General features: G+C 36.7%; 1 pseudogene; it reads left to right on the forward strand.

Moving 5' to 3' along the window:
• The first annotated feature begins 19,979 nt into the window (after positions 1–19,979).
• Positions 19,980–20,098, forward strand: LOC118614393 (annotated as a pseudogene).
• The last annotated feature ends 6,270 nt before the right edge of the window (positions 20,099–26,368 follow it).

The following is a 26,368-nucleotide window of genomic DNA, read 5'->3' on the forward strand; positions in this document are numbered from 1 at the left end:
TTATCTTCTGAAGCCTCAGTTTCCTCATTTTTCTTAAATGACAGACCTGTTATGAGAATGAATGTGAAGACTTCAATAGCAGAGACCACCGAGACTTTCAGTGGAGTCATTGAAACTATTTTCATAATAATGCTAAAACGCCACTTGCCTTGTTTCCTTTCTCTCTTGAGGGCCTGGTGGAGGTTTTCCGAGGCTACATCATGTGAGCTATCACAACAGATCGAATGCAGAGCAGAGATGGGAATCCAGCTGTCTCCTATTAAGCCAGACATTAAAGAGATTTACGGAAATATGAAAGTGCCTCTCCTCTCACTAAATTGTTTTATTTTCAAAAATACAATGATTGTTCATAAAACTATGCTATTGGTATTAGCATGTAATGGATTTGTTAATGTTATTTTTAAATGAGTTAATGTAAAGTATATTTAAAATTTCTCAGCTTTAATTTCTGAAACAGTTATACAGTAAATACACTTAGATATTTGGATCCTCAATAATATTTAAGAGCATAATGGGTCTTAAAAACAAAAAACTTGAGAACTATTGATTTTAATCAGCTGCTTGCCAAAAATTTTTCTCTACATAACTAAAATGAAAAGTAGAAAATAATTCTGTTAAACTATGTAGCCCAGATTTGCTTGCAGAATATCTAGTGACTATAGCTGTAATATTTTTCTACTTTTTAATAAATTGTCAAGAGTAGTGGTTCTCAACTCTGGCTGCACATTAGAATCCTCTGAGAAATTTTTTGAGTAAAATATTGCTGTTTGTCATTGATATTTTATAAAAGCTTTTCGTCTCTGTATGGATTAATTTCATCATTCAAATAATAGCTTTAAGAATTACTTATCTAGGTAGGCATTTTGTCCCTAAACCAAAATGAACCAAATTCTACCTTCCATTATAACTGTTCAGGTTCACGTCTAACTTCCCAGCAGAGCCTGAGCAATCCCAGGGCAGCACTGCTGTGTAACACTTTTCCTAAAACTTGAAGCTGTTGACAATGTCTCTCATAGAAAGAGGGAGAAAAAAAATGCAAATAATACACAGGAATATAAAATGGATTTACTGAATTCTATCACAGAATCATAGAATGCCAAATGGAAAGAGCTTTAGAGGAGAGCTAATCCATTTCACAAGTATGGAAACTTGAGTTCCAGAAAGGTTAAATGACTTGCTCAAGATCACAGGTCTCTTTTAATTTCTGGTGCTGATAGGCTGAAGTGTTACGTTCCCAAGTTACAAAAAAAAAAAAAAAAGATAAAGCTCAAAAGCCTCACAAAGTGAAAGAAAATTTGTATTTATTTGAGATGTTAAAATGAAACACTTGAAAACTATTTATTGCCTTCCTTGCCAGCTTCAGGAGGGAGACACACCCTTGTGGTGATAAAAGAGGTTACATAATCCTGGCCCTGGAGAAAGAGAGTTAGCACTGTCCCCACCCAGGCTGTGGTTTAGCCTAAGGTGGGTGACAGAAGAGAAGAGTGTTCCCTGATGATAGACTAATGAGCTAATGCCACAGCTCTGGGGTCCGAACTGGGGAAGCAGAAGCATAGCGCAGGCAGCGCTTCCACCCCCAGGACCCATCACCCAGTCAACACAGGGATCACTTCATCCCCTTTAGGCACAAGGGATTTGTACAGTACCAAAAAACAGTAGCCTTCTGAAAGCTCAGACCTTTGTTCTCAGATAGTGGTATGAAGACTCGGAGGCACATTTGTGGTAAGATTTGTGCAGTGACAGCAATGCTAACTGGAGCACCGGGCCTTCCACGCCAGCTGTGTTTAAAGTACAAATGGTTGTGCCTTGTGCTCAGCTAACAGAGGACTTCTGCTCCTAGAATACTTCTGCTATGTGATTTTTAAAAATTGCTCCTGGCCACTAAGCCCCAGTTTCTCTAGTCCCCCAAGGGACACTTGCCTTTTCCTTCTCGAGTCAGCCAGAGGTGGTTTTTGCTGCTTACCATTGAGAATCCTGATTGACACACTACCTAATCCAGATAAAGTAACACACTACCACTCTCGAATCCTCCATTGGTTACTTTGCAACATTAAGGGGCATGCTTAAGTGTTTTTCATCTGCTTTTATCATCCAGGAGGAGATCTCAACTTCACAATTTGTGAACTGAAGACATGGGTATTCCAATATTACCACATCTCCTTCCTTCTTCTAAAATTAAAAACAAACAAACAAAACAAAACAACAAAAAAAACCCCTATTTCATTCTATAATTACAATTGTCTTCTGTTCTTTGTTTATGTTTATTCTGGAAGTTGAAAAATAATTAACAGACTTTACATTATGCCCATATAAAAATTATTCAACTCTGAGAACATAGTGTGTGCTATATTTACTTTTCTTTGTTATATGTCATAATTATATATATATACATATATATCATAATCTAATGTCATAATTCTTATGCCACTCAAGTAAAATTGATTCTGCAATCAAATTGGAATAAATTGTCTTTGTTTTTATAATCTGTCTTTTGCCTTTAACAGAAATTCAATTTTTTTTCACCCATAGCTAAACGGCTCTATTCTTCTGTTCCAATTTGGATTTGCCAGGGCTACTATGAATTCATGAATCTGGGATAAGATGCCACTCTTCCTGGAACCACATTTTGCTATTCTTGACTTACTTCTTTATTTTATAGGTGTTATATTGTGATTCATAAGAAAAAAATATGTATTATGTATACACATATAACATAATAAATAATATATAATGAAACAAATATATATATTTTTTTATATATGGTCTTTGCTCATCATTCTTCCCATTTCTGGCACAGAGGTTCCAAAACCCTTGGAATTTCCTGAGTGATAAGAGCAATGGGGGCATCTTTCATTGTAATATTTAGTCATTTTCCTTTAGAACCATAAAGGTGAAATAGGTATCCTCTTATTCATAGTAAGCCTCTTTCCACCACAACTGTGTTTACGTGAATAAGATGACTTTTAGAAAGCATATTAGGATAAAAGCTGACTGTCAGAGGAACCAACCATGAACACATGGTTGGAACTTTCCATTCTACCTCCTGATTTCCTGAGAGGGAGAAGGGCTGGAGTTTAAATCACCCAAAAACCCAAACTGCGCGGGTTTTGAGAACTTCTAGGTCAGGGAACAAGAAGGCTTCCATGTGCAACCGCTACAGTGAACTCCATAAAAAGGACTGCTCTTCTAGAAATAATTTACTTAGAGAAACTGCTGATTTAAAACAAAATCAATAAAGCAAAAATCTTTTTTGTCTCCAAAACATACATACATATGATATATGATAGTATTGAGATTTTTGCCACTTCTGCAGAAAAGAGGCAGGAGATCAGGACATAATATGAATATCTTGCATCTTTAATAGCACGATAAAGGGAAAACTTACTGAATTACCAATGCAGTATATTGTAATTGGAACATTTTTTTTCTCCTGAAAATATCTACTCATTTACCAATTATAACCCACACCATTGGTTATTCAAAATTTATTTTGTTTTATGAATCATGTAGAATAAAAAGCAATCATGCTGTAATGTGGTACCCTGTAACAAGAAAATGCCTACTACAGTTACAATTTCCACAAATTTAAACTGAGATTCAAATGAGTAGCATGACTCCAAAGGACATGGTTTCAAAATGGCATCTAGTGTTCTTAATCAACACAGGAAAGATTAATGGCTTCTTTTTTTCCTTTGGTGTTCTCTGTCAAAGAAGAAAAAACATTTGTTGCCATCTGATTTTCCACTCAATTGCATTTAGCAACTGGCAGAAAAACCAACCAAGGAAGTTCCTCTGTCTGGTAGCTTGATTCGCCATGGGTGTGGTCCAGGCATATTACCAGAACTGATTCTCCATGATCTGAATAGTCCACAGAGGGCAACTGTCACCAAAGAGAGAACCTAAGACTGAACTAGTAGGAAATATATCAGCTGTGAATAAGTATTAGGGATTTCCTCCTTCTCTTCTACTTGTCTTAATACTGTAATTAGGTACCTCTTGATTCTTTGAGAACATCATAAGTCTATGTCTGATTAGCCACTTCCCAGCAGGGAGTGAACTGCATATCAAAATGGATTTGATGCTTCTCAGTAAACTGACAAATCAACTGAAGAGTGAGTAAAATGAAAACATTAGGAATACCATCCTGCAAAAAAAAGGTGATGACTGCTGTAGGTTTGAAGAGTTATGATCTGTCAGAGTCTTCTGTTGCAGGGAACAGCTTAGCCATACACCAATGCTCCATGGCTGCTGCAGTCAAAATCTGAACATGGCCTGGAATTCTCTGAGGATGTTATTCATAAAGGCACAGTTAATCAAACTCAGACCTCTCTTCAAATCTCACTGTAGAAGCCAAACTTATTGCCAGCAGAAGGAAGGTGCCAGACCAGAGAAGGTAAGCTACAGTCTGTGTGTCCTGGCTTCAGAGCTATGAGGTCTCAATGCACTTTAAAAAGTTAAAAAAAAAAAAAAATGGTGTGTGTGTGTGTCTTTACATTGATCAAATAAGTAGCTTTCTATCCATACAATTAGAGATTTGTATTTATCCAAGGATTTTCAACTACGTACACAGATATTTTTATTTACTTTAATTTAATTTACCAGAAAGTGGGGGAAAAAATCTTTCCTCCTCTCTCTCCTTCACTCTTTAGAGGAATTCAGAAAAGACAAGTATGAGCCAAAATCACTTTTGGCTAGAGTCCATGGTTACCAAGCTGAAAGAGCAGGCAGTTTTCTGGGTAAATGGTCCTGCCTCCAATGCCAGATGCCTGCTAAAAGTATCACAGGCTCTCAGAAGCTTCTGTGCCTCCCCTGCCATCACAAATACGAAAGGTAGATCTTTCAACAGAGATGCTGCCATCTTCTCCACTGATTACACACTTGAGTTCTGAGAAGAATGGTTGTCTTAATTCTTGGCATAGGAAAATCTTTATACCAAAGGTAGAGTCACTTAATTTGTTTAGAACTAACTCCAAGTGACATGAGTCTCTAAAATGTTGTCATGTTCTCACCATTGAAAGGGAAGATTAAACAAAAGGGGATTTGGGTTCTCTTAGTTTTTACAATTCTCCTGTGGTCCACGTGCTGACTGTTTGCTGAATGTCGTTTTGCTCGTTGGTTGGTTGGTTCATTTTTTTCCCCCTAACTCAGGGACAAATTGGTCCAAGGACCTTGAAGAGGAATGTGAAGCAAATGCAGAACTACACATACTTGCGATTCTCCTTCTGCAGGGAGAAAATGGAGCATCACAGGTAGGGATCATGAGTTCAGTCTTTGGTCACAGATATGGGTTTACCTTTAGCTCTGCTCTGTGTCTCTGCCTCTTCATCTTTAAAATTCCTACCTCATAGTGTTGTTGAACTTTTTATTTTCATTAATAGACTTTATGTTAGGTTTACAGAAAAGTCGAGCAGAAAGTATACAGGGTTCCTATATACTCATTCTCCCCCTGCCCTCAGTTCCCCTTATTATTATCTTGTATCTGTGTGACAGGTTGTTGAATTTTAAATTACATATCACACAAAAGCACAGCATTTTAAGTATTAGAAGGTGTTTATGAATGAATATGAACTATTATGACTGTAATTCAAGAACACCTAATTTGTAAATATGTAGGGCTTTCAATGCTTTGGTGACGTTTTAAAGGTCACTCATCAGAGATCACTGCTAAATCCCTACCAGACCACCACATAGTTTGTGAAATACCATCTATGAAGACTTGTTTCTTTAGATTTATATTTCTCTAGTCATATTTCTTTGGAATGCAAATACTCCTGAGAGAAAAGAATATTTTATTTTTATATATTTTTATCTTTGTTAACTTTATCATTGATTAACAAAAGACACAATCTTCATTCATACTCTAGAAAGATACTGACCATTAATTGTTTTGGTAAAAATCAGAGAAGGATCCAGAGGTTCTTAAGTATGGCATTGCTCAAGAGGAGGACGAGTAGTTTTGCATGGATTGATGATCTCAGAAGAGCATATCATGGCTCAGGGAAGGAAAAAGTTCTTAAAGATGGGAGTTCCGACTCAGAGCCTTTCTTCGAGTCAGACAGGGTCGCTCTCTGAGCAAGTCAGGAGGGATCTCCAGGTCTCCTCCCACAGGATGCCATTTTTAACAGATGCTAATGGATGGGAGAGGCAGGTAAATACCTCGTTTAAGCCACCTTTCTGCATTTTACTTGTTCATCTTTCCTTTTTGAGGTGCTCTTCAGCTTCTAGAGCCTGGTGTATTGCTCAGATGACCTAGATACTCCCAGGCACTGCTAGCCAGAGCCTGAATCAGACCTATAATTTCCTTTCTAAAAATCTACCACAAGAAAATAATTAGAAGTGAAGAACAAATTTTACATTCAAAAATGTTCATTGAAACTTTATGGGTGTTAGCCAAAAAAAAAAAAAAAAAACCTGAATATCACCTGAAGTCCAATAGTAGAGAAATTGCATAGCTATACTATGAAATATTACACAGTATTTAAAATTGTTTTCCAATCACTCTATGATATATAAAAGAGACATGATGTAATGTTATGTGCCTTTATGATTTTGACAACAAAGTTTGGAGAAGAAATATAATTTGCCAAAGGTTTCACGGTCAATCGATTTCACACAGCTGGGATTCAAATCCAATACATTTGATTCCAATTTCTATGCTCTTTCTATTGCATTGGACTGAACACCCTGATGCTTCTGCTAGATCAGAAGTTCAAAGTTACAGTTACAATTAAAAGTCCTTGTATCAGCAATTAAAATCACTCAAAATCATTCAAAATCTTGTTTTGGTCCTCTTCCAGACTTTTTTCTATTATTCATGTCTTCACCGTAAAATTAGTATTTTTCTATCTCCTAACATGATTCAAAATCTTCCCCAGTCCTGCAGCATTAACAATAAAATGAAATGCCCCTCTGATAAGTTACCAATCAATGGAGAAGAAATTTTCAAGTGTAGAGGGGAGAGCTTACCAAAGAGCTCATATTTTGTCACTCCAAATTTTACCTTCAATTCACATCTGAATTGTGAAGATTATTCCTGCCAATGTCAGGTGATCTTCATGGGTTACTGCTCCCCCGCCATTTATGTAAGAGCAATGTGCTAGAGAGGTCTGCCATTCCCTGCGCTGTCCTCAGTCACTTCTGTAGGAAGTTGCCCTACTTACTGCCCTCTTTAAAAAGTGAGCTAATTAATACCCACACCACCCCCAGGGATATTGGAACCTAAGGCAAAAAGAGAAATGTGTGCCCTCACATGCATTAATCAACGCATCCTTCCCTGGTTTGAAACAAGTGGGGAAAGTCAACAAAAGCTCTACAACCAAACACAATGGCATATCAAGCTCTGTATCGCACGATCTGCTCACATGCCATCATTAATCTCCCTAAACCTACCTGATGAGCAGAAAAGGGCCACAAGATCCAGAACACACGGATTCATCGAAAAGAACTCTCCCCTGCTGCCTGGTAACACAGGATTGTAAAACAAATAAGCAATATCAACCACCTTGTCTTTATTTAAAATATTAATGTTTTGTTCCTCATGGATTTTTACATTCTTTTTGGTTTGCAAATATTGTATTAAATGTTAAAATGCTTATCCTGACTCTTGACTTTTTTGACACCCTAGGGGAGTGATTTGTTTTTTTTTTTCACCCTAATTCTGGCCTTGTTCAAGATCAACTCCTCAGCCTCAGCTGATTGAATCTGCTATGGCCCTAACCCAAAGGCGACCCACATGTGAGATTTATACTTGTTGATTCTGTTCTGCCATTAAGGAAACTGCTGTGGAAAACACAGTCCAGAAAACACTACGGCCACCCTTCAAACTAGTATACATAGGGTGACATCTTTCTTTCCCCTAGCCTCTCTTCCATTCTTTTTGTGTGAAGAAGACATCTCCTCTGGGAGAGAGGGGTGAGTGAGGGAGCAGGAAGGAGAATTTCCAGGCTGCAACTGGAATGGACCAGGACTTCAGAAGTCCATACAGAAGCTGATTGTAGTAGATAATAAGGAAACCTTGACCCTGTAATGTGGGGTTATACTCAACTTGTTCTTCCCCGTTCAATTTTGTTCTATTTTCCCTTAATTCTATACAAGTTCCCTTCATTTTAAAACATAATGCCATCTAGGTAATCTCTTTTTATGCCCACTGTCTGTCCCTCCACTAGGTGGTCTCTCCTACATGGGGGATCCTTCATATTTCAGTCACCTTGGGGAACTCCTGCATGCCCTCTCCCAGTCCAGTAGGATCAGTTTCTAGGGTCAATCTTGGGAGTGAGAAATTTGAAACTAAGTCAGTAACCTTTTCCACCAAAGAACATAACTACACTGGCCGCCCACAAACTACCAACAGAAAAAAAAGATGTGTATTTTAATAAACTTAATAAAGTATATACAATATATAATACTATACAATATACTATACAATTTCTCCTCTTTAGAAATCTGACTGAATGTAATATTTATTTGAGAAAGAAACATTGATATAAACATGAAAACCCTGAAAACCCAAACTCCTACATACATGAATAAGCCTCAAAAGTGGGTGATATTACTGTTGTAACACAAAGACAGAAGCCAGGATGCTATTGACTAAAGGTTTCTATCCCTCAAAATTTATATGGTAAAATCCTACCCTCTAATGCGATGGTATTAGGAGGCGGGGCCTTTGGGAGGGGATTAGGTTATGAGGATGGAGCCCTCATGAATGAGATTGGTGCCCGTATAAGAGATAAACAAGAGAACTCTCTCATCCCTTCTGCCTTCTGAGGACACAGTGAGACGAGAACCATCTATGAACTAGAAAGTGGTCTCTCATCAAAAACCAAATTTGCCCTTATCTTGATCTTGGACTTCCCAGCCTCCAGAACTATATAAAAAAAAAAAATGTCTGTTACTTATAAGCGACCCAGTTTTCAGTATTTGTCATAGCGGCTATGAACTAAGATACAACACTTACTCAGGGAGGAGTTTTTCAGCCCACCAATGACTCTGAAAATATTCCCAGCAATGGACTAAGTCAGAGATTGGAGGGAACAAAACTTCATTTCCCAGCACCACTTAACAGAACTTTCTGTGATAGTGAAAAATTTCTATATTCTATACTTTTCAGTATGGTTGCCATTAGCCACATGTGGTTATTGAGCATTTAAAATGTGGCTAGTGCAACCTCTGAACTGATTTCTTACTTTTATTTTATTTAGGTATAAATAGCCACATGTGGCTAGTGACTACCACATTGGCTAGTACAGCTGTAGAATGTAATAAAGATGTTCTTATATCCTTAACTTACCATGCTTTTTTAAAAAGGCAAAATCAAATTCTTTGAAGAGAATGGTTTGAGTGAAGAATGGGAGAGACCACATTCAGTCTTAATTTCCAGTTGCATTTTTGTATGCTTCTCAGTTTCAGTTTGCAGACCAATAAAATCCAATGCAAATTGCACTATGGTTTTACTGTGACAGGAAGCACTGGATGGTGAACAGAGCATTTAACAGGGGAACAGCTGATCTGGAATTAGTTTGGGTGTTTTATTACCTGAGCAGGCCCTTGTCTCTCTGAATTTCAGTTTTCTTAGCTGAAAAATGAAACCATTGAATTCAACAAATGCTAACACCTGGCCATAATAGTTTACATTCTCATCCAATTGACAAGACATTAAAACATTTTTTTAAATCAATGTTATTGCTCCACATAGAAATAAAAATCTTAGAAATCCACCAATTTAAAATAAAGCTTTAAGAAAGTGCCCCAAATGCTTTAGGTTGTATAGTATATCATATAATATTGTATATTATATATACTTTATTGTATAGTGCTTTTAAAAATAAATTTCAAACACTAATGAATGAAAATTTTAATATTAAATGACTATTAAAAGACTAGTAAATAAAAATTTATAACTTTTGTTTTTATTTCTAGCAAAAATAATCATTGTATTTAATAATGAAGCATTTTAAAGAGTTGCCAATTTGCTCTTAATACTGTGTGAGATCATAAGAAACTAAATTTTTATGCCACATTACTGAAGAAATAAATGTTACGGAGCCACAAAGTCTAGTGAGAATGTGTTGTCATCAATATTACATATTATAAATATCAAATATTATTGATATTTCTAGGTAAAGAAGTTTTTAAAAATTATTTTGGGCTTCTAGAACTGCATCATTGTTGCAATGATTTACCCCTCCAATGGCTCGAAATGTGTTTGATCTTTCAATTTTTAAAAGAGAAAAGAATTCCCTTGTGCTGTGATCTACTAGAGTAAAAAGTCTTTGCAAGGTACGGGAAATTAAAATAGTGACAAAAATAACATAAGAACTGCCAAGACACAGGAAAATTAGAAAAACATAAAAGTAATTAAATACTGTATAGTTATTTGGTGTAGGAAATGATGAAAATTTCCTATTTGGAGGTAGTATGAATGGTAATTAAGAGGGCAGGCTCCAAAGACCATCCTACTGCTTAGAGAGATTCCAAAACCAGTTCTACAATTTTCTAACTATGTGACTTTGAGGAATTTAATTAACCTCTCCGAGGAAAGTCTAGAAAAGTCCTTTTAAGGAAGATGTTGTCAAAGATTGGCAAATTTGTGAAGTAATCCCCAAACTAGTTCGCCATTTATCAGAGTCTCCTCATGTTTCTGACCCCTGGTTTGCAACTTTTTATTTTTCTGTTTCTGTCTAGTTCATTCATCCAGCAGATAGTGATCTGCAAAGCAGCTCCTTCTTGTGGGTCTGGAAGGTCTGTGATACACATACAGCATAGAACTGGAGTCTGAGACCACCAGCATTTTTTTCCTGGACAGCAACTAAGGAACTAAGTGTTTCCCCTATGATGAGGGTGGTCCTTCAAGATCTCCGTCTGACAGAGTATGTGAATGGATGATGTCTCCCCTTCCCTATTCCCTGCTGCAGGGTAATCTTGACACTGCAGGGATCAGCCCAGACAATCTGCCTTTTCCTCTTTCTTCCCAAACCCTGAGGATAGGTGGAGACTCCATCTATTTAACCTGTCTTCCTTTGCCTGGTCCAAACAAGGATGCGATAAGTGTCAACTGAGGCAACAATGTTCAAAATTGTCTAACCTATTTCTCTTTACAGTTATTTATACAGTGATTTGTACTGGGCACTCTGGGGAGTGGAAGTTATTTGAAACATGGTGCTTCCAAAAGAAACTTACAATTTATTTTGGGAGATACATCATCTAATTAAAAAGTATATTTTAATAATAAAGATAGGTTTCTGGATTTCACAGCTATTGAGGGAAAATTCCAAGATCCCCAAAACTTGCCCACATGAAATTTCTACCAGCTTGCTAGGAGCAAATATCTCCTTCCTGCAGCATTAAAATTTCTTGATGTGTACATGGCGACAGGAGATTCAGTCCAGCTCAGGAGAAGGTCTGGTTCCCAGGAGATAAGCTGAAATTCATGATTGTAAGGAAGGGAGGGAATTTTGCTAGCCTTCCTGGCACCAGAGAAGAGAAGAGTGAGCAACAAAGATAATCTCTTATTAATGTCATTGAGGCTATCCAAATCACCAAGGTGAAGGCTCTTGAATTGATGAAGTCTATTATCATTTTTGCAGGAAAGACTTGTGACAGATTAGAAGAAAATAGTGACTTAAATGCATGTTTTCCTAGGAGAATAGAAGTGGGCAATAAATGTTATTTGTATGCTTATAACTCCATCACTTATTCCCACAAGTTCCATTTGCTTCATACATAAAACAGCCATAACAGATCTACAAAATTGTCTCAGCATTGGACTCTATGCAGTAAAGGCAATGTTTATACAAAGAGGTTAGCCATCATCTTCTGAGAAGCCTCTAAATCAAATCTGCACATATAAGCAAGGGTTTTTAAGGACTAATCGGATAATTATACCCCAGGCAACCAATTTGCATGGCAAGTAGGGCAGATTTTTATTTTATTTGCTTTATATTTCAGCCTTGGTATAATAAAGTACCATGCAAAATCTCAACTTGTGTGGTGTTTTGTAATTACTTGTGTTTGCTAAAATAGGTTATGAGTTTATAAGAATCATGTTGTGCTCTACAACTTGCAGTGCGAGATGACCTCACACTGTAGCCACCAGTAGGGTCCTGTGTCATCTAGAACTGTTTTTCTCCATGCCCATCCCCCAACATAAAAGACTCTAAGTTTCTTTGAAAAATAGACAAGGAAATTCATCTCTGGCCTCTGTGGCTTATTATTCTATCTTCCAATGTGAAGTTTGTAACATAAAAGAGCATGTAAGCCAGTCTACACCTAATATTTTAATAGAGAGATGACCAGTTGAAACTTTAAATGTCTAACACTATTTTCCCTGCCTTTTAGCAAACTCTCTATATAGTTCTAATGGGCTCTTAAAATATGAGGTAACCACCAGAAATAGCTGCTTTATTTAAAAAGCTCACTGTTAAAGGTGCTTTTGCTAATCTGACATAAGGGAAAATTCAAGTTCAGATTTCATGCTTTGGAAAGCAATAAAAATCACCACCTGGAAATCCAGAGGCACAGGCAAATTGATATTCAAAGCAGGTGTGTCAGCCTCATAGCAATGTGGCAGAAGTCGTTCAGTGGTTCTGGAAGGAAGGTTAGGGTCCCAGCAGGGCAGCAACTTCCTGGAGGGCCCTTGCTTTAGAGTTCTAGCTGAGCATGTCCTGGGCATCCACTGTCTTGCAAAGAAAAATCTATTAGTTATGCCTACGATGGGGACAGGTGAGTTTAAACTATCACTTTCAAATAAAATAACCGAAAACAACAAACCCCACACGTTTATGAGCTCAAATACTAGAGGGCATTTCTATAAATCTTTCCTATTTTTGATTTTTTTTTTTTTTTTTTTTTGGCTCAGGAGTGGATCATGAAAGGAAATGCTATACACTGCCAGAAAGAATATTTGCAGAACTTACAGCCCTACCTTGCTAAGTCCCTCTGGTTCAGATTGTATTGGAATAATTTCTGGGCTTTCAAATATTTAATATTTACCAACCACTAATTCTATTCTAAGAAAAAAAAAAAAAAAAAAAAAACCAGTGCATTTGATGTAGTCATGAGCGAAGAACTCAACAAAAGTCTAACAAGACAGGGTAGGGACATGAATTCACTAATTTTCTAAGTTTTTATTGAGTACTTATTGTGGTAGATTGCATTAATATTTCATTTTTAACTTTATTCTGTATCTGTGCCTTTTGACATGCGGCTTTGAAGTTTCTTCCACTAAACATGGAGTATATTTCCCCACTGAATTAATGTTGAATTTGATCATATAACTTGCTTTGGACAATAAAATACTAATGGATATGACACAAGCAAACATTTGAAATGCGAATGTGTAATTGGGTTTGCCCCCTTGTGCTCCTGTCTCTGCCATGGGAACATTTTCTTCTGATTAGCTGCTTCTCTTTAACCTGAGTCCCAGAAAAAGAGCAGAGCACAGTCTACAGCGAGGAGCCAAACCAACTGGACCCAGGGCTTGAAAAGAATCTCCAAGCTGAGATTTGCTGAGTACTTCTGATCCATAGTTAACCCCAGAACCATGCTCTGGAGTATAAATGCTGTTTTATGTGATGCTGTGTTTTAGTGTTGTTGGTTGCAGACCATTTTATAGTAACTGTTGTCAAAGACAGTTTTTATGTGGTAGGTATTGTGCTGGACTCTGATGACCTTAAGGTGAATTAGAAATAGCTCCTGCTCTTGAGATACTCTGGGTCTAACACAGGAGATGTGTACATAAATTGTGCAATATAGTTAGTACTTTGAGAGGTCTGAACCAGATACTCTGGAGAATAAAAGAGAAACAAATTAAAAAAAAAAGATAAATGGCTACCAAAATAGAGTTCCATCACATTTTGAGTTCATAGAAGTCCTTTTTATTTTAGCCTTAAATACATTTCCTGAGAAAACTGACCTTCTACATAACTAATTAAATCCCGTATTTTACTGGTTAATAATTCTACTGGCTTTAATAATTTTGTCTGTTTTTAATGTTTGTGTTTATAATATAATCATTTTTCTCCTCTATATGTACATTAACATTTACTCCAAAATGAGAGTTGATCTAAGATTAAACTTAAGCTAAATCTCTAACATGAATTGAGTTTTATTCTATTTATTGGCAATATGTGTACCCACTGAAGAAAAATATCCAAACCATCTGGGGATGGACAACAAAATATGTTTTTTTCTCCATACATAAATTCAGGTCACATTGAAATGCAAGGTGTCAAGTTTGGACTGCCTAGGAAACGTTTTCACATCTGCAAATTCCTCCTTACCATTTGGGACGTCCAATCTGAATACCACTGTTCATTTGCATTAAAGAAAAGATCCCATTCTTTTTCTGCAGAGGGATTATTTTGGATTGCCTCCAAAGATTTATGAGATTCTGGAAACAGCAAACAAGAAGGTGAGGGGTGGGAGTATAGATGTTGAAGTTATTGATCTCAGTTGGGGAGAGGCTTATGCAATATGCCTCAGTCTTTTCAATGAGAGGCATGGTTGCATATGCCACCAGTCTGTCCTAGCCTGCTAGGAGGCCTGAGTAGAGGTATCTAGACATGGTATTAAAAAGTGTAAATATTCCTCTGGATTTTATCATTCAGGAAAGCTGGAGGATTCGTGCTATAACCAGGATCAGCAAACGGCATGAGTGCCCTGCACTTCACACTTTCAATCCCTTGGCAAATATCAATAATCGATCATGGAATTCTTTCCTATTAAGGGTTTCAAATTTTTCTAAAAAATATATTGCAAAAAACCACTATAGTTTGAAGCTTAAGCACATGAGCTTTGGAGCCAAACAATCTAGGCTTAAATGTTGTATCTACTACATCCCAGAGGTGTTATTTGGGAAAATTAATCTTTCTCCATACCTTGATTTCATCATCAATAAATTATATATAGCAATGCCACTTATTTCACAGAATTGTTGTGAGGAGGACATAAGAAAATTATGTAAGCTGCTTAGAAAAGGAGATGAGGGGCAGGAGTATAGATGTTGAAGTTATTGATCTCAGTTGGGGAGACACTTATGCACACAGAAAGATCTAAATGACTGAGAGCTATTTCTATTATTCTCCATCAACTCAACTAAGCATGTTCTAGGTGTTCCATTTGACCATCCTTGCATTAGGACATCATCATTATGAATGTCTGAACTGAGAAAAAAAACACTTAGTTCGCCTCCTCACCTAGCTACCCCTGCCTTTGACCCATCACTCATTGTAGATTAGGAAAGAGACTCAGAGAGGTTAAGTGATTTGTTCAGTTAGTAGCAGAGTCAGGACTTGAACTAGGTCATCCTGGCTCCTGAGACAGTGCAATTTCTATTAAACCAAGCTGAGGGGGCTGGGATGGGGAGGTGACCAAGGTTAGACCAAGGGCTTTGTATATCCTATCATATTGACTCACCACCAAGGCGTACAGTAGGAGGTCAAACCACCCAGGATCACTGTTATGGGTTGCCATTAGAGCTACCCTTTCTTTTGGGACATCAACTGAAGGAAGGACTTTGAGGAGAAAAATAGAGCACTGCAGATATTTCTTTCCTACAACCTCTCTTTTGCAGAGGAATTTGTGGAATGAAACCCTAAGCAATTGCTTGTTCACAGCAATTTTGCCAAGGGCTGTAATGCTTCTGCTTCTTCAGATGATAGTTAATATCATAGCTGGGGCTAGAATCAATCACAAGTATAGATTTGGCACTGCAGTGAGTGTGGGGTATGGGGTCTTTTTTTTAACTCCACTAAATCCATGCTACTTTGCACAATGCAAAAGGTCCTCTACACACACACACACATGCACACACACAAATGCACCCACATCCATAAGAGGACTAACATCACTCTTTCTTACGGCAAAACTCTTAGCTAGACAAAGGTTATACTCTCTTGTCAGTGAGAAAACTAGAGAAGTTCAAAGAACAGCTGAAGATTAGGTCAGCAGAATGAGGACACCCACTCAATCTTCCATCTCCAAATGTTTTGTTTTTGAGTAATGGCGGATGGGTTAGCCATTCTGCCATCTCAGTGTTTATAGCCACTACTCTATGTCAAGGCAAGGCCATTGATGCCAAAGGCCTTTCTATATATTTTCTCCCCAAAGTAAAAAGCTAAAGAAAAACTCACTTTTGACAAGTGATTTAAAACAGATAACATATACTTTCTGAACTCCAGGCTGGTGTGGCGTTACCCTCAGCCTCTATGCTTAGATCTGAGTGCTCTCTGGAGAGGCAAAGTGTTGACATTCAGTTCTGTATTTCTAAGAATTAACACACATGGTGGGGAGCCTTCACAATTACTCACTCAGGCTGAGGTCTTGGGCGGCCCCTTTGAGTCGTTCTCTCCCTGATGCCCCATCAAGCTGCCATGAGCCAGCATGCATGTTATTGTCAAGTGTTGGCAGGAAACCTGCCCCACTGAAACCCCCACAAGCAGAGTAAAAAGTGCAAAGAAGAGTAAGTAAAATGGGAATTTAAATGATTTTTTAAAATGTTTTTAATTGCACATGGTGAGACCTGAATGTCCAAAAATCCACCCCTTTAACTCTAAGTTGATTGAGAGCAAAGGCACCAAATGTCTACATTCTGCTCCCTTCCTCTTTCCATTCTCTCTTCCCTCAAACCCCACACATAGAGGGAAAAACTCCACAATTTCTGTGTGACCTGAAGGAATGAATCCTGTCAAGTTAGTTCCATTTTCCTAATATGAGTTGTTATAATAAGTTTAAGAGGCCACTAGAGTCCTCTGAGTTAGGAACAAATCACAAATCATCATAACACTACACCTATTTCTGTTTTATGACAGCAATAAATCAAAAGCAGTCTCACAGTGTGAAAACTAGCTATAGCAGTCACAAGAGCCAGGCTCTTGGAGATGCCAATGCCCAAACGTCTTTAGCTTTGCAGTGTATGTTTTGGCTCCTGGAGACTCAATTTTTCAATTAAGGATTAAAAAAAAAGTATGTGTGTGACCGAGTATGTGTGTGTATGTGTGTGTGTGTGTGTGTGTGTGTGTGTGTGTGTGTGTGTGTAAGAGAGAGAACAGCTTCAGGTAAATTTACCAGGCCAGACAACGAGGCTCTTGTTCTTTATGAGTTTTATTTATTTATCTTAGCTTTACTTTTGTGTTCATATGACTTTAGAAGAGAGTATTGGATATGGAATGCAGCCAAAGAGTATTTACACCAAATTAATATGACCTTGATTATAAATGAAATGCAAGTTTCCTGAAGATGGTACATGGTACTGTACCATCCAGGACTCTATAATCTTGCTCAAATTTCACCTACAAGTCATGTTGCTTAAGTCTTGGTTAGAATTCCAGGTGGCTTTGCAAAATATTTCTTGCATGATTCTAAGCAGTTAGACTAACTTAGGAAGAGATTTGGTACATACTCAACACTTAAAGTTGGTCTTTCCTGGAAGGCAATTGAATTGTTTAAATGCCGTTATCATTCTCTATTAATATGAAAATCATATTTCAGAGAATATTTAGCTTTGTACTTGCTTTCTGAAATAATTTATCAATAATTACTAATTCATTATAAAGCAATGAGAGCTAAGGTTTTGAAACAATGAAACTTCTAATAGTTCAAAAGTATGTCTCAGTGCTAATCTTTTATATGAGTTGATGTTAATAAATCTTTTTTTTCTTCTTCCAGTAAGAAAACTATATTGAAATTATTTTATACCTTTAATTCAGGGACCACAGAAAGTCTTATTAAATATCTCTTACATATAGAGTCTGTCAGATTAGTCTCACTTTGGTGTCCACAATCAAAGTAAAAGTCTCATCTTAGGTTGCTGCTTTCTCTGCATACCTGTATCCTCGGTAGTGGTCAGTTTCTTCCTTTATAATGTCTTAACAACACTCTATCTCTTCTTTTCCCAGTCCAGACCCTTACTCACAGCGTTTTTACAGCCTTCTTGCTGACTACCTTTTGTTTTTGATAACCCTTTGTATACAGCAATATCAATCTCTCTAAAGCTCCATTTTCGCCATCTTATTTCCCTGATTATTTAAGAAGCTCCAGTGCCTGCCACATGTAAGCAAACCATCACCTAGGCTACAGGACTGTATGACTCAAAAAGTAACCATCACAGACAGAGCCGCACGTACAGACAGGCTTCAGAGAAGGTTCTATCCTCCTGGCTGGTCATGATCAAAGGCTGGTCCTCAACATGTTTTTAGATACATTATATTTATTACACTTCCACTTGGCCCTGGAAAATTGATTCATTGTAATAACAAAGACAGTTATAAACTAGGGCGCAGTTTATTAATTTTCAGTGGGCCAACCACCACCAGACCTGGGAACAGGACTGGTCAGATGTGAACTAGGCACTCCCTTCCTGGTGAGTGGTTCCCCTCAGGAGACTAGACTATTTATCAGTGGGTGTGTGGGGAGCACAGAATCGGAAAAAGGAAATTGATTGTTGGCTGAAGGAAATATGCGTCACACTCACACAACTCAACGTTGACCTTCTCCACCCAAGGGACAGCTAAGACTAAGGAGGAAATAGAACTATCCTTATCATTTAAATCATAACACCAATCTCCCTGGAGAGTGATAGATAAATAAGGATAGTTCTTCTTTTTTTTATTGTTATTATTTATTTGTGTTAGTTTCCTATACATAAAAAAAAAATACTAGTGGTTTCCAGATTTCGTGTTTTATGGTATCTCTTTATAGTATGTTATTACACATAGTCTTCCCTTTATTTTCAGATTTTCTTTCTAATGAGATAAGATCTCATAAATAAAATATCTCTAAAATGCAATGCAGTGGGAGATGAATTACACACATTCCAACCATTGCTCCTGTGAGTTGATTGTGTCCATTTCATTGAGACTGACTTCTCAATCTTATCTCATTCATATATCCCCTATGCTATCACCCCATGGCCCTGATATTCACTTCCCCATCCTAAACCCTTCACCATGCTAATAGAACCCTGTCGAGATTCTTTCTACCTCTTCCATGTTTATCAGTTCAACAGTTTTTTATCCATTGTTTGATTTTTGCCAGACACAAAGTTCTGCCTCCCCTGGAGTGAAGGAGTCGGACTGTTATACAAATAATCACAGCACAATTTGCTAAGAGCTATAAGAAGTAGTCATTATGTGTAGAAGAAATGCTGAAAAGAACATGATTCTATTTATTTTGTGGAATCATCCTGTGCTTCACAGAAGAGGTGACAGCTAAATATGACCTTAAGGTATAATAAATAGAATAATGCCTCCCAAAGATACTTACAGTCTAATCCCTAGAACCTGTAAATAGGTAATGTTATATGGAAAAAGGAGAGTTAAAGATGTAGATAAAATTAAGACTGCTCATCAGCTGCTCTGGAGATGGAGAAATTATTCTGGATTATAGTAGGCCCAATGTAATCACAAGGACTCTCAAAAATAAGAGCAGAAAAAGATTCAGTGTCAGAGTGATGCTATATAAGAAAGACTCATAATGCTAAATTTAAAGACAGAAGGCGACCAAGAAATAAGAAATGTGGGAAGCCTGTAGAAGCTAGAAAAGGCAAGGAAACAGATTCTCCCCTCCAGAAAGGAATGCAGACCTGATTTTAGCTGGTTGATTTTTAACCTTGATTAAAGGTGAGACCTATTTTGGACTTCTAATCTCCACAGCTATAAGAATATAAATTGGTATTGTGTTAAACCACTAAGTTTATGGTAATTGGTTACAGCAGCAATAGAAAATTGATACAAAGAGTAAGTAGGATTTCATATGAAAAAGGGGCTAATGAGGGTCTTGCTGTCAGGTGACGTTAACATTTAATCGAGTACTTGTGGATAAGCACCTATCTATGTCAAGTGCTTTTCATGCCACAAGAGAAGAGGTCCTTTTTGTATAGTGAATGACTATTACATGAACTATCAATAAAGGCTATTAGTAATATAGACTAAAAAAGTTAATTTGGAGTCAGCTGCTAACAGTAGCAATAAGAATGATGTTATGTCTATGGCCATGTTACCCTGAACAAGCCTGATCCTGTCTGATCTCGGAGGCTAAGCAGGGTCAGGCCTGGTTAGTACTTGGATGGGAGACCACTTAGGAAGACCAGGTGCTGTAGGCATAAAATAAATAAATAAGAGATTGTAAGCTGACAAAGTCCTTGCAATCTGTGAGTCAACCAAGTGTTGCCTCACCTAAAAAATAAAAAAATAAAAAAATAAAAAACAGAATGATGTTACAATACGAATTAAAGAGGTATATATCAAACTCTTGGAAATCAAGCACTGGGATATAATGACCAGACACTGTAAAGTTATTCCCTTAGTCTACAGCTACAACTGCCATCTCTACATTTAAACCAAGAGGTTCCATTTGCACTTCATGTCCAATAGCTTTTAGATTCAAGTCACTGTCTGCAAAATCTACTTGTTCTTTGAAGTGCCCCATTTCTGTTCATAGCACACCACTGTATTGCTAATGACTCAAAATTGAAATTTCTAAATCAGCCTCCTCCCAACCTCCCTACAGTCAACCTATGATTATGTCATAAAGCTTCTATCACCATTATTTTCTAAAATCTTTTCCATCTTTCACTTTCCTGATGCCGCCCCTAAATGTGCCATTTTAACCTCAAACAACTATTTATGTTCTTTTCCCAATGAGTCATAAATTTCCCTTTCCCTCATCACACCTTCTCCATGTTTCTTTGCTCTTTTCTTTCTCTGAACTTCTGCAACTCATGTTTCCCCGTGCCCTCTCTTACTCACTCCTTAGCTCACCACTGCTGACCTCACTACTGTTGCCCATTCTATTGAAATGGCTTTCCCTGAAGTTATAAGTGACCTTCTATTTACTAAATTTCAGGATGTTTCGAACTTCCCTCAACTTGACCTCTCTGTGACATTGACGTAATGGACTGTTCTTTTCTTTTTGAAACTATTTTCTTCCTTGGATTCTAGACTATCCTATTTCCAGTCTCCCCTTTGATCATTTTACTAATTATTGTGTTTTCTCTAAGACTATCCAGCTCCTCTGTCCCGCTAATACTGCTGCTTCCCACAGTTTTAATCTAAGTGCTCTTAACATTCCACCATATAGATATGTCTCTTCCAATGATGTAAGTATAGCTTGGAAAATGTAAAAGAACACAAATGTTTCTTAGCTCTCTGATTAATGGAATTCTATCTTTCTATGTAGTTTTTTAGTATCTGCTTTCTGCTCAGTAGGATGCTAAACATAGAAGAGAATTTAAAAGTGATGAAGATATAGCTTCTATGTTCTGAAAGCTGGCAACCAATTTAGACAGATATAAAACATACATATAAAATTTTTGAGAAATGACCCAAGGCAGAATTCATTCATTTAGCAATTGACAATGACCACTAAACAGCAATTGAACATAGTTATAAAATAAATATGACAATATAGGAATGTCTCTTCTTTTATGGGTAAAGAGCACAAACACTAAGCCACCAGATAAATAGATTTTCTCTCCATTTCTTTGAATTGAGTTACAATGAGGATTTTATACCAAAAAAAAAAAAAAAGTCATTTTCTAAGCTGTATTCAGCCTTGAATATTGCCTCCTTTTTACAGTTTCACGGTTCCTCATTTGCAATAGAAGCAACTTAAATTTATCATTCTGGGTTTGTTAAAATATTTTGAAACATATCATCCTTATATTTAAAAAAAAATACAGAGAGAAACTTATCTGAGGAAAATGTCTCCCAGGTGAGTTAGACTGGGACCTTCAACACTGTCCCAGCTCTTCTTACTGAAACATTTATTTACAACTACAAATCAGGCACCTGCATTGTAAGCCATTTCTTTCTTTCACAAAGAAATTTTTAAAATTGGTATTTATAATTGGTTCATACTATACCTGATCTTTGGTAAATAGCCACTCGGCAAACAATCAGTAACAACATATTTTTGGTTTCTGGCCTCAATGGGAATCATTAACTCAGGCATATCATGATGAAAATTTCCCTTTCTGGCCCATTAGCTTACAGTTTCAAATGGTCTAGTAAAGTCAGAGTGTCAATCTCTATCCTTGATCCTCCATCTGGGAATTTAGATCTCATATTTCTTACAATTCTATAAATTAAAAAAGTTTCTGTTCTTATACAAACCAGTAATTATTCTATTATATAATATTCCTTAGGCAGAAAGAAAGTGTAATTCTATACACTGGTGCCTACCTAATTCCTGATATAAAAAATCTCAATAGCCATAATAGACATAAGATATTGCCCGAGGAATGAATTTAATAGCTGAAACTTTGTGCCTTAAACTGAAAGAAAAAATTTTGTGCTGAAAATACTTCAAAGATAGTTTGCCAAAGACACTGAACCAGAAAAAATAGATTTCCTCATGACACACTTATTCTAATCCTTAGTCAATCAATAAGTAGTATGAATAAACTTTTATACTATTTCAAATCCAAATTCTCCATTAAAAACTCACTTTAGGTGAAAATGTGCAGGCTCATTCAACTTAATCTTTACCACATCTCTCTAGGCACAGAAACAGGACTTGATAATTCCCAAAGTGCAGCCAAAACTAGGCTATAATATTCTTAATATATCAAAGAGGTACAAAAACAGACTGACACATATATGGCCATCTAATTTATGACAAAGGTGAGTGTAACACAGTAAAAAAAAAAAGGATTTTTTTTTCAATAAATACTAGGTAGTTAATTACACAACTGTTAGGGAACAACACCTTTTGAATTCTATCACAGTCTATTCACAAACATAAGTTCCAAACTGATTATAATCTACATATGAGAGATAAAATAAAAAAGGTATTAGAAAAAAGACAAAAGTAAACACCTTTACGACAATGGAGTAAGCAAGACTTTTTTAATAGATACAGGAAACATTAAACGTAAAGAAAAAATTAATAAATTTACTATATTAAAAATAAGAAATTCTGTTTCTCAAAAGACATCATTGAAGGATAAATAAGCAATTCCCAAAGGGGAAGAAGCTATTCACAATGCATTTGTGGAACAAAAGACTCTTATCTAGAAGTGTAAAGATCTATAAATCAATAAGACTGACATTCCAAAAGGAAAATGAAAAAGCTTTGCGCATCCACATCACAAAAGAGGATATGTCAATAAACAAATGAAAGTTATATAACTTCGTAAGTCCAATAGATCACAAAAATGGCTCACTACTCACGTCCCTGTCTTCATGCCCTTTGCCATGTAACTTTATGGTGCTCACCGACTTTGAATCTGAGCTAGACTGTGTGACTCACTTTGACTAATGGGATATTAGCAAATGTTATACAAACAACAGTTGAAAAAGCACTTGCACAACTGGCTTGTTTGCTTTTGCACCTGTGTCATTACCATGAGAATGCTGGGGCTAGCCTGCTGGAGATTGAGAGACCTGTAGACATGAGTAATCACAATCATTCCAGCTGCAGCCAGCTTAGATCATCTGACATTCGGCTGATGTCCCCAGGCATGTGAACAATCCCAATCTAGAATAGGGGAGCTGCCAAACCAGCCCCTAGATGACTTTAAACTTGAAATCAGCACATGCTTAGTGGGGAATGCCACTGACATTTTGTGGTTCCTTGTTATGCAGCATTACTGTGGCAGTAGATAACTGATACAATTAGTCATGAGAAAGATGCAAATGAAAACTCAATGCAATCCTACTATATACGTAAGAAAATTGCTGAAATGAAAAAGAAGGAAAATCCAAGTATTAACAAAAATTTACAAAAATCAAATCTTTTATACATAATTGGTGGGAATGTAACTCAATTTAGTAACATTGGAAAACTGTAGTAGCTATCGCAGTTGAACCTAAGCATACCCTAAGGCCCAGCAATCCCACCCCTAGGTACATACCAAATAGTAGTGTGTATGTGTGTTCACCAAAATACACGTACTAAAATGTTTATAGTACAGCCATTTGTAGTAGTCAAAACATTAGAAGCTACTGAAATGTCTATCAAATGCAGAATAGATAAACTGTGTTATATTCACACAATGGAATATTATATAGCAGTGAAAATTAATTACCACACCTATACTCTATGATGTACATAAAATTCATAAACATAATGTTGATCTATTAAAGGTGGACATAAAAGAGTATACATGTGTAAACTCATTTGTATAATACATAAAAACAGGAAAAGGGAATCAATACTATTAGAAGTCAAGGAAGTGGTAATTCTTGGGTTGAGACGGCTACTGAAAAGAGGAGTGGGGGCATCCTGGGACACTAGAAAATAGCATTGTTTTATATTTAGCTACTTGTTATGCTGCTGTGCTCAATTTCTAAAAATTCATTGAACTGTATACTTATGATATACACACTTCTCCATAGGTATACTATACTTTAATAAAAAGGTTAAAAATTGTGAAAAGTTTACAACAAAGAGGGGGAGTATAAAATGAATGTTAGATAGAAATGTTCAGTTGTATTGGACAGAAAAGTCAAGATAGCAGTAGCTTTAACACAATAGCAGTTTATTTCTTCTTTACATAAACAAATGAGTGTGATCAAAATGAGTGTGATCAGCTCCATAATTCAGAGTCCTTTTTCTTGCTGTTCACTATTCCTGGGTTCCATAGGCTCAGATGACTGGTCCAGCTCCAGAAATTATGACTGCACTGCAACCAGCAGGAAGAAAAAAGGCCAAAGAAGGATTAATCCTCTCCTTGTGGAAACTTCCAGGAAGTGTACATAACATTTTTGCTTGCATCCCGTTGGCCAGAATTTAATTACAAGGCCATCTCTATATGCAAAAAAGACTAGGAATGCAGTCTACATCGCAGGTGATACATGCCTAACTGAAAATCACTGTGTACTCTCCGAAGGAAGGCATGCAGAAGTTTGCTTTAACTTGCCCTTGTATAGAGTTCCTTTACTGGCTGTCTCTTTCTTTAGCCCTATGTATTAGAGGAACTACTTTTTCTACCTAAGCAGTAGCTGGTAAACATTGGTCAAGAAACCATGTGGTAAACATTGGTCAAGAAACCATGTGGTAAATATTTTAGGCTTTGTTGAGGCAATGACCTCTGTTGCAACTACTCAGTTCTACTGTTGTAGCACTAAGGCAGCCACAGACAATATGTCACTGAATGAGCATGAATGTGCAATAAAATTTTGCTTCCAAAATCAGGCGATGTGCCAGATTTGCCCATGAGCTACAATTTGCTGACATTTGTTCCAGATGCTCCAGAAAGCCAGTCAGTCCCATGAGGACAGAGATAACGTTCAGCTTATTCTCCACTTGTGTCACATGTAGTCATTGATCAAAAAACACCGATAACAAAAAGATGAGAACCTATTTTAAAATACTTTCTTCACACTATTACAGTTTCACACTAAAGTTTATTCAAAACAAGAAAAAGAGTTAGATTAAATTTCACCAAGAGATGGTACAAAGTTCAAGGTGAAGGAAGAAGAAAAGAGGAAAGGGAATGTGTATGTGTGGAGAGGAAACTGAAGGAATAATCAAAAATAATAATTACCAAGCCTGATAGGGTCATGAGGACTTTATAGTTGGTAAACAACTACAAAAAAACCTTCTCCTCTTTCCATGTTTTTTTTTTTTTTTAATTTTTTATTTAAGGGGAATGGTCCTGGAAGTCTAGGAAAGGTGTTACTTCTCACAATTAGAGGATCTAAATGTGCTCCAAGCCTGGGGAAGCATTATTTTTTCAAATTGACTAATTCTTTTCTTTTGGGGTCAACTCCCTCACCCCATTCATCCTTCTCTCTCTGAAAATGATCCAGGGAAACTCTGTGTGCTCCTTCTCTTGGCATTCCACAAATAGAACAGAGCAAGACATTAATGAAGAGAGAAAACAGTTACCCATTTATTTTGCTTTCAGAAATATACTTGGAATGGCCTGTGCCAGAGTTGTATTTTATATATATATATATATATATATATATATATATATATAAAAATCATAATCCAAAAGACTAATCCTTTTCAAATGATAACCAACTGCATTTTGTATTTTCATAGAATTACTTTATTTCCATAAAAAACAGAATTTCCATTTTTCCAATCAAGGAGCTGAGTTTCTAAAGCTTCCTGTGGTCTATTTACATTTCCTACAGTAACCTTCTTAAGCAACAGACCAAGGAAAATATGAAACTTATTTTTTTAAATTTTATTTTCCCTTTTTAAAGGAGCCTCTATACTTTCCTGACCTCATTATGGCCTCAGAGACAACTTCAGTTTCCAAACATAAATTAGCAATACATTAGTAGATGCCTCTTTATTGTATAAAGTATTATCAGTTTTCAGTGATACCATCATCTCTGGTTATATGCTATGCATTGATACAGACATTACTGCACCATTTTTTTCTCAAGAGCAATTAGTTAGAAAAGCAGTATGG

The sequence above is a fragment of the Rousettus aegyptiacus genome, unplaced genomic scaffold, assembly GCF_014176215.1.
Source record: "Rousettus aegyptiacus isolate mRouAeg1 unplaced genomic scaffold, mRouAeg1.p scaffold_m13_p_2, whole genome shotgun sequence".
NCBI classification, from domain to species: domain Eukaryota; kingdom Metazoa; phylum Chordata; class Mammalia; order Chiroptera; family Pteropodidae; genus Rousettus; species Rousettus aegyptiacus.